Source organism: Triticum dicoccoides, chromosome 3A (genome assembly GCF_002162155.2).
Source record: "Triticum dicoccoides isolate Atlit2015 ecotype Zavitan chromosome 3A, WEW_v2.0, whole genome shotgun sequence".
Lineage (NCBI taxonomy): Eukaryota > Viridiplantae > Streptophyta > Magnoliopsida > Poales > Poaceae > Triticum > Triticum dicoccoides.
In genome coordinates this window covers 678,694,545-678,703,704 of record NC_041384.1, presented here as the reverse complement: position 1 = coordinate 678,703,704, position 9,160 = coordinate 678,694,545, and positions in this window count along the sequence as shown.

Sequence of the window (9,160 nt, the reverse complement as noted above, 5' to 3'; positions counted from 1 at the left end):
TTGTAGCATCTTTCATATGGTGTCTACCTTCCATTGCATTGCTTCTAATTTGGTGAAATGTCTTCTTCTTAGTTTACACATCATAGTTCTGGTTATCTCTTCCGTCCTGTTTTTTATACATATTACATCCTCCTATCATGTGGTTGTCTAACATCAAAGTTCAGTGCGTCTTCATCACGCATCAATTTGTTCTGAAGAACTAAATTGTTATTCGTTTTTCTTGTCGGCTTGACTTAACATGGCACAAAGAAAGAGGACGAAACACAGAATGGCAGGGAATGAGAAGCGGATGAATCCTGCAGATTCTGCTGGTACTGATGGTGCAATAGAAGGTCAAAGTCCAGTAGAAAATTCTACAAACACGGCATCCCATGCTACACGAGTTGCAAAAAAAGACAAACATAAACAAATAGCTGCCACCAAACAAGCAGAGACAACCCTAGTTCTTGCAACACCTACCACAGTACTACCAGCTGCACGACGTACTCATTCCCAAGCTCCCTTGCCACCTGACACTACTTCCCAAGCACTCTTGACACAAGACGAGTTGGCAATATCAGATGAACCTTGTGAGCTTCAACAGCAAGAAGGTAGTTGCTGGAGTCAAGTTACAGTTGCATGCTTCTTTATATGTAGTCTCACAGTTTGATGTACACTAACACTTCCTATGTTTGTTGTTGGACTAGCACCTAGGCGCAAGAGGAAACAAACATCAGGGATAATGCTTGATAGGTTAACTAAATCTAGAGGAGGAAGAATGGAGATCCATTTTGAGGCAGGTTTAAAAAGGCCACGTGATGCTACAGAGTCAGCCAAGTTAGTATCAGAGGCAGCGGTTGCTGTTAGGTGTCATGTATGTATCCTCCCAACATGGATTCAGTACAGGAATGACAAAGATGAAACCCAGTTCAACACCTTCCTCGACCATTTATCTGTAAGTATGGTTATGTATGGAAACTAGTAATATCGTCTTGCTCTGTCCAATACTTTCTAGGTTGCTGATAATGAGACTCCCATAATTTTCAACATATGAGGTTCAAGTTGGATAGCCAAGATGATGCAACCAGACAAGCTTGCACCCATATTTTGAAGTCTGCTCTGCGACAATATCGGTATAACTTGAGGAAAACTCACTTTGAAGGCAAGGCTAACAGTGAACTTGCCCAAACATCTCCAGTGGAAAATATATCTGATGAAGACTGGAGAGGCCTCGTTAAACACTGGTCCAATCCGAAGTATTAGGTACATCATATATATGTCATGAGATCACATGTTGAAGTCCTATTTACGCATGTGCCACACAAATCTATCTTCTTGTAGGTGAACCATTCAAAGAACAAGGACAACCATACGAAAGTGAAATTCCAACAGACGACAGGATCTCATAGCTATATTGCACACTGCGAGGCTCTTGTAATTAGCTATTGTTTCACTCTTTTCGCTGTACCATATTATTAGATCTATATTGACTTGTTCAAATGCAGAGGAAAGCCCGCAAGGACCAAAAAGTACCTGAACCAAATGTTGTGGAAATCTTCAAGGACTGTCACACCAGCAAGAAGAAGGGCATGACTACACCAGTCAAAGCCGTTGTTGTAAGTCCTTAATCCTCATGCCTTTTAACTACTACTTACTCTGACTTGTGCCTTGAACTGCATGGTTTGCAGCCAATGTCTATTACTCTTTTCAATTTTATACATAATTGTCTTAGCGTATCATTGCACCTTACAAGGTTTAAAAGAGAGGAGTGATGTTCCTTTGATCTTGACCCGTAATCTAGTTTCGTGCTGGACTTGCCCACACAACGTTACAATTGCCTGTTTGTCTGTTCTCAGTTGTTTTGTGATATGAATGACGTCATACTATGCTTACCGTATTATAAACTTCGTCTCTTCATCCTTAGCCCTCAATACAATGTGAAGAAATAGACAATACATTAGCGATGGTACATGGTCATATGTTTGGAACCTGGTTTTATTATGTACTTTGCAATAAAATACAACTAATATTTTACATGGGTTCACCAGAATAAGTTCTGTATATAGACCAAAGCTATTTTGTTTGGTTTTGCTGCCTCCTTAATATCTTCTGTTCTGGTACTACTAATGCAAAACCTTAACTTTTTAGTGAGCTATGGAAAAAATGGTGGAACCGCCACCTTCTGAAGGTGGCGAGGCAACTATAACCGCAATGTCAGCTCTTGCTGTTGGAAATATGCCCTAGAGGCAATAATAAATTAGTTATTATTATATTTCCTTGTTCATGATAATCGTTTATTATCCATGCTAGAATTGTATTGATAGGAAACTCAGATACATGTGTGGATACATAGACAACACCATGTCCCTAGTAAGCCTCTAGTTGACTAGCTCGTTGATCAATAGATGGTTACGGTTTCCTGACCATGGACATTGGATGTCATTGATAATGGGATCACATCATTAGGAGAATCATGTGATGGACAAAGACCCAATCCTAAGCCTAGCACAAGATCATGTAGTTCGTATGCTAAAGCTTTTCTAATGTCAAGTATCATTTCCTTAGACCATGAGATTGTGCAACTCCCGGATACCGTAGGAGTGCTTTGGGTGTGCCAAACGTCACAACGTAACTGGGTGGCTATAAAGGTACACTACAGGTATCTCCGAAAGTGTCTGTTGGGTTGGCGCGAATCGAGACTGGGATTTGTCACTCCGTGTAAACGGAGAGGTATCTCTGGGCCCACTCGGTAGGACATCATCATAATGTGCACAATGTGATCAAGGAGTTGATCACGGGATGATGTGTTACGAAATGATTAAAGAGACTTGCCGGTAACGAGATTGAACAAGGTATCGGGATACCGACGATCGAATCTCGGGCAAGTATCGTACCGCTAGACAAAGGGAATTGTATACGGGATTGATTAAGTCCTTGACATCATGGTTCATCCTATGAGATCATCGTGGAACATGTGGGTGCCAACATGGGTATCCAGATTCCGCTGTTGGTTATTAACCGGAGAGTCATCTTGGTCATGTCTGCATGTCTCCCGAACCCGTAGGGTCTACACACTTAAGGTTCGGTGACGCTAGGGTTATAGAGATATTAGTATGCGGTAACCCGAAAGTTGTTCGGAGTCCCGGATGAGATTCCAGATGTCACGAGGAGTTCCGGAATGGTCCGGAGGTAAAGATTTATATATGGGAAGTCTTGTTTTGGTCGCCGGAAAAGTTTCATGCATTATCGGTATTGTACCGGGAGTGCCGAAAGGGGTCCGGGGGTCCACCAAGGGGGTCCACCTGCCCCGGGGGGCCACATGGGCTGTAGGGGTGTGCGCCTTGGCCTATATGGGCCAAGGGAACCAGCCCCAAGAGGCCCATGCGCCAAGAGATAAGGGAAAGAAAGAGTCCTAAAGGGGGAAGGCACCTCCTAGGTGCCTTGGGGAGGAGGGACTCCTCCCTGGCCGCACCCTTCCTTGGAGGAAGGGCCAAGGCCGCGCCCCCCCCTCTCCGTTGGCCCTATATATAGTGGGGGAAAGGGAGGGCAGCCGCACCTAAGCCCTGGCGCCTCCCTCTCCCTCCCATGACACATCTCCCTCCTCCCGCAGCGCTTGGCGAAGCCCTGTTGGAATCCCGCTACTTCCACCACCACGCCGTCGTGCTGCTGGATCTCCATCAACCTCTCCTCCCCCTTGCTGGATCAAGAAGGAGGAGACATCGCTGCTCCGTACGTGTGTTGAACGCGGAGGTGTCGTCCGTTCTGCGCTCGGATCATCGGTGATTTGGATCACGACGAGTACGACTCCATCAACCCCGTTCTCTTGAACGCTTCCACGCGCAATCTACAAGGGTATGTAGATCCACTCCTCCCTCTTTGCTAGATGACTCCATAGATAGATCTTGGTGACACGTAGGAAAATTTTGAATTTATGCTACGTTCCCCAACAGTGGCATCATGAGCTAGGTCTATGCGTAGTTTCTATGCACGAGTAGAACACAAAGTAGTTGTGGGCGTTGATTTTGTTCAATATGCTTACCATTACTAGTCCAATCTTGATTCGGTGGCATTGTGGGATGAAGCGGCCCGGACCGACCTTACACGTACTCTTACGTGAGACTGGTTCCACCGACTGACATGCACTAGTTGCATAAGGTGGCTAGCGGGTGTCTGTCTCTCCCACTTTAGTCGGATCGGATTCGATGAAAAGGGTCCTTATGAAGGGTAAATAGCAATTGGCATATCACGTTGTGGTTTTTGCGTAGGTAAGAAACGTTCTTGCTAGAAACCCATAGCAGCCACGTAAAACATGCAAACAACAATTAGAGGACGTCTAACTTGTTTTTGCAGGGTATGCTATGTGATGTGATATGGCCAAAGGATGTGATGAATGATATATGTGATGTATGAGATGATCATGTTCTTGTAATAGGAATCACGACTTGCATGTCGATGAGTATGACAACCGGCAGGAGCCATAGGAGTTGTCTTAATTTATTTATGACCTGCGTGTCAACATAAACATCATGTAATTACTTTACTTTATTGCTAGCCGTTAGCTGTAGTAGTAGAAGTAATAGTTGGCGAGGCAACTTCATGGAGACATGATGATGGAGATCATGGTGTCATGCCGGTGACGATGATGATCATGGAGCCCCGAAGATGAAGATCAAAAGGAGCAATATGATATTGGCCATATCATGTCACTATTTGATTGCATGTGATGTTTATCATGTTTATACATCTTATTTTCTTAGAACGACGGTAGTAAATAAGATGATCCCTCACTAAAATTTCAAGAAGGTGTTCCCCCTAACTGTGCACCGTTGTGAAAGTTCGTCGTTTTGAAGCACCACGTGATGATCGGGTGTGATAGATTCTTACGTTCGAATACAACGGGTGTTGACGAGCCTAGCATGTACAGACATGGCCTCGGAACACATGCGAAACACTTAGGTTAACTTGACAAGCCTAGCATGTACAGACATGGCCTCGGAACACAAGAGACCGAAAGGTCGAGCATGAGTTGTATAGAAGATACGATCAACATGAAGATGTTCACCGATGTTGACTAGTCCGTCTCACGTGATGATCGGACACGGCCTAGTTGACTCGGATCATGTAATCACTTAGATGACTAGAGGGATGTCTATCTAAGTGGGAGTTCATAAGATGAACTTAATTATCCTGAACATAGTCAAAAGGTCTTCGCAAATTATGTCATAGCTCGCGCTTCAGTTCTACTGTTTAGATATGTTCCTAGAGAAAATTTAGTTGAAAGTTGATAGTAGTAATTATGCGGACTAGGTCCGTAAACTGAGGTTTGTCCTCATTGCTTCATAGAAGGCTTATGTCCTTAATGCACCGCTCAGTGTGCTGAACCTCGAACGTTGTCTATGGATGTTGCGAACATCTGACATACACATTTTGATAACTACGTGATAGTTCAGTTAAACGGCTTAGAGTTGAGGCACCGAAGATGTTTTGAAACGTCGCGAAACATATGAGATGTTTTCGAGGGCTGAAATTGGGATTTCAGGCTCGTGCCCACGTCAAGAGGTATAAGACCTCCGACGATTTTCTTAGCCTGCAAACTAAGGGAGAAAAGCTCAATTGTTGAACTTGTGCTCAGATTGTCTGAGTACAACAATCGCTTGAATCGAGTGGGAGTTGATCTTCCAGATGAAATAGTGATGGTTCTCCGAAGTCATTACCACCAAGCTGCTTGAGCTTCGTGATGAACTATAATATATCAGGGACATATATGATGATCCTTGAGATATTCGCGATGTTTGACACCACAAAAGTAGAGATCAAGAAGGAGCATCAATTGTTGATGGTTGGTGAAACCACTAGTTTCAAGAAGGGCAAGGGCAAAAAGGGATGCTTCATGAAACGGCAAATCAGCTGCTGCTCTAGTGAAGAAACCCAAGGTTGAACCCAAACCCGAGACTAAGTGCTTCTGTAATAAAGGGAACAGCCACTGGAGCAGAATTACCCTAGATACTTGGTAGATAAGAAGGCTGGCAAGGTCGATAGAAGTATATTGGATGTATTATGTTAATGTGTACTTTACTAGTACTCCTAGTAGCACCAGGGTATTAGATACCGGTTCGGTTGCTAAGTGTTAGTAACTCGAAATAAAAGCTACGAAATAAACGGAGACTAGCTAAAGGTGAGATGACGATATGTGTTGGAAGTATTTCCAAGGTTGATCAAATATCGTACGCTCCCTCTACCATCGAGATTGGTGTTTGCATTGAGCATAGACATGATTGGATTATGTCTATCACAATACGGTTATTCATTTAAAGAGAATAATGGTTACTCTGTTTATTTGAATAATACCTTCAATGGTCTTACACCTGAAATGAATGGTTTATTGAATCTCGATCGTAGTGATACACATGTTCATGCCAAAATATAGTAATGATAGTACCACCTACTTGTGGCACTGCCACGTAAGTCATATCGGTATAAAACGCATGAAGAAGCTCCATGTTGATGGATCTTTGGGCTCACTTGTTTTGAAAGGTTTGAGACATGCGAACCATGTCTATTGGTGTATATGCATGAAGAAACTCCATGCAAATGGACCGTTTGGACTCACTTGATTTTGAATCACTTGAGACATGCAAATCATACCACATGGGCAAGATGACTGAAAGCCTCGTTTTTAGTAAAATGGAACTAGAAAGCAACTTGTTGGAAGTAATACATTTTGATGTGTGCAATCCAATGAGTGTTGAGGCATGTAGTGGATATCGTTATGTTCTTACTTCACAGATGATTTGAGTAGATGTTGAGTACATTTACTTGATGAATCACGAGTCTGAATTATTGAAAGGTTCAAGTAATTTCAGGGTGAAGTTGAAAGATCGTCATGACAAGAGGATAAAATATCTATGATATGATCATAGAGATGAATATCTGAATTACAAGTTTGGCATAGAATTAAGACATTGTGGAAATTGTTTCACAACTAATACAGCCTGGAACACCATAGTGTGATGGTGTGTCCGAACATCATAACTGCACCCTATTGGATATGATGCATACCATGATGTCTCTTATCGAATTACCACGATAGTTTATGGGTTAGGCATTAAAGACAACCACATTCACTTTAAATAGGGCACCATGTAATTCCGATGAGATGACACCATATGAACTATGGTTTAGAGAAACCTAAGCTGTCATTTCTTAGAAGTTTGGGGTTGCGACGCTTATGTGAAAAGTTTCAGGCTGATAAGCTCGAACCCAAAGCGGATAAATGCATCTTCATAGGACACCCAAAACGGTTGGGTATACCTCATGTCTCAGATTCGAAAGCAATAAGGGATTGTTTCTAGAATCGGGTCCTTTCTCGAGGAAAAGTTTCTCTCGAAAGAATTGAGTGGGAGGATGGTGGAGACTTGATGAGGTTATTGTACCGTCTCTTCAACTAGTGTGTGGCAGGGCACAGGAGTTGTTCCTGTGGCACCTACACCAATTGAAGTGGAAGCTTATGATAGTGATCATGAAACTTCAGATCAAGTCACTACCAAACCTCGTGGGATGACAAGGATGCGTACTACTTCAGAGTGGTACGTAATCCTGTCTTGGAAGTCATGTTGCTAGACAACAATGAACCTACGAGCTATGGAGAAGCGATGGTGGGCCTGGATTCCAAAATGGCTCGAGGCCATATAATCCGAGAGAGGATCCATATATGAAAACAAAGTGTAGACTTTGGGAGAACTACTTGATGGTCGTAAGGCTGTTAGGTACATATGGATTTTAAAAGGAAGACGGACAATGATGGTAGGTATCACCATTAAGAAAGCTCGACTTGTCATTAAGATGTTTTCCGACAAGTTCAAGGAGTTGACTGCGATGAGACTTTCTCACTCGTAGCGATGCTAAGAGTCTGTTGGAATTATATTAGCAATTACTGCATTATTTGTGAAATCTTGCAGATAGGATGCCAAAAACCATTGTTTCCTCGACGATTTTTGAGGAAAGGTTGTATGTGATACAACCGGAAGGTTTTGTTAATCCTGAAAGATGCTAATAAGTATGCAAAGCTCTAGCAATCCTTCTAAGGACTGGAGTAAGCATCTCGGAGTTGGAATGTATGCTTTGATAAGATGATCAAAGTTTTGGGTGTATACAAAGTTTATGAGAAACTTGTATTTCCAAAGAAGTGAGTGGGAGCACTATAGAATTTCTGATAAATATATGTTGACATATTGTTGATCAGAAATGACGTAGAATTTCTGGAAAGCATATAGGATTATTTGGAAAGTATTTTTCAATGGAAAGCCTGGATTAAGCTACTTGAACATTGAGCATCAAGATCTATAAGGATAGATCAAAATTCTTAATGGTACTTCCAAATGAGCACATACCTTGACATGATCTTGAAGGTGTTCAAGATGGACCAGTCAAAGAAGGAGTTCTTGCCTGAGTTGTAAGGTATGAAGTTAAGACTTAAAGCTCGAGCACGGCAGAAGAAAGAGGAAGGACGAAGGTCGTCCCCTATGCTTTTGTCATAGGCTCTATACGGTATGCCATGCTATGTACCGCACCTGAGATGTGCCTTGCCATGAGTCAGTCAAGGGGTACAAGAGTGATCCAAGAATGGATCACAAGACAGCGGTCAAAGTTATCCTTAGTAACTAGTGGACTAAGGAATTTTCTCGATTATGGAGGTGGTAAAAGAGTTCGTCGTAAAGGGTTACGCCGATGAAAACTTTGACACTAATCCAGATTATTCTGAGTAGTAAACTGGATTCGTATAGTAGAACAGTTATTTGGAATAGCTCCAAATGTATCGTAGTAGTTGCATCTACAAGATGACATAGAAATTTGCGAAGTACATACGGATCTGAAAGATTCAGACCCGTTGACTATAACATCTCTCACAAGCATAACATGTTCAAACCCAGAACTCATCGAGTGTTAATCACATGGTAATGTGAACTAGATTATTGACTCTAGTAAACTCTTTGGGTGTTAGTCACATGGGGATGTGACCTTGAGTGTTAATCACATATCAATGTGAATTGGATTATTGACTCTAGTGCAAGTGGGAGACTGTTGGAAATATGCCCTAGAGGCAATAATAAATTAGTTATTATTATATTTCCTTGTTCATGATAATCATTTATTATCCATGCTAGAATTGTATTGATAGGAA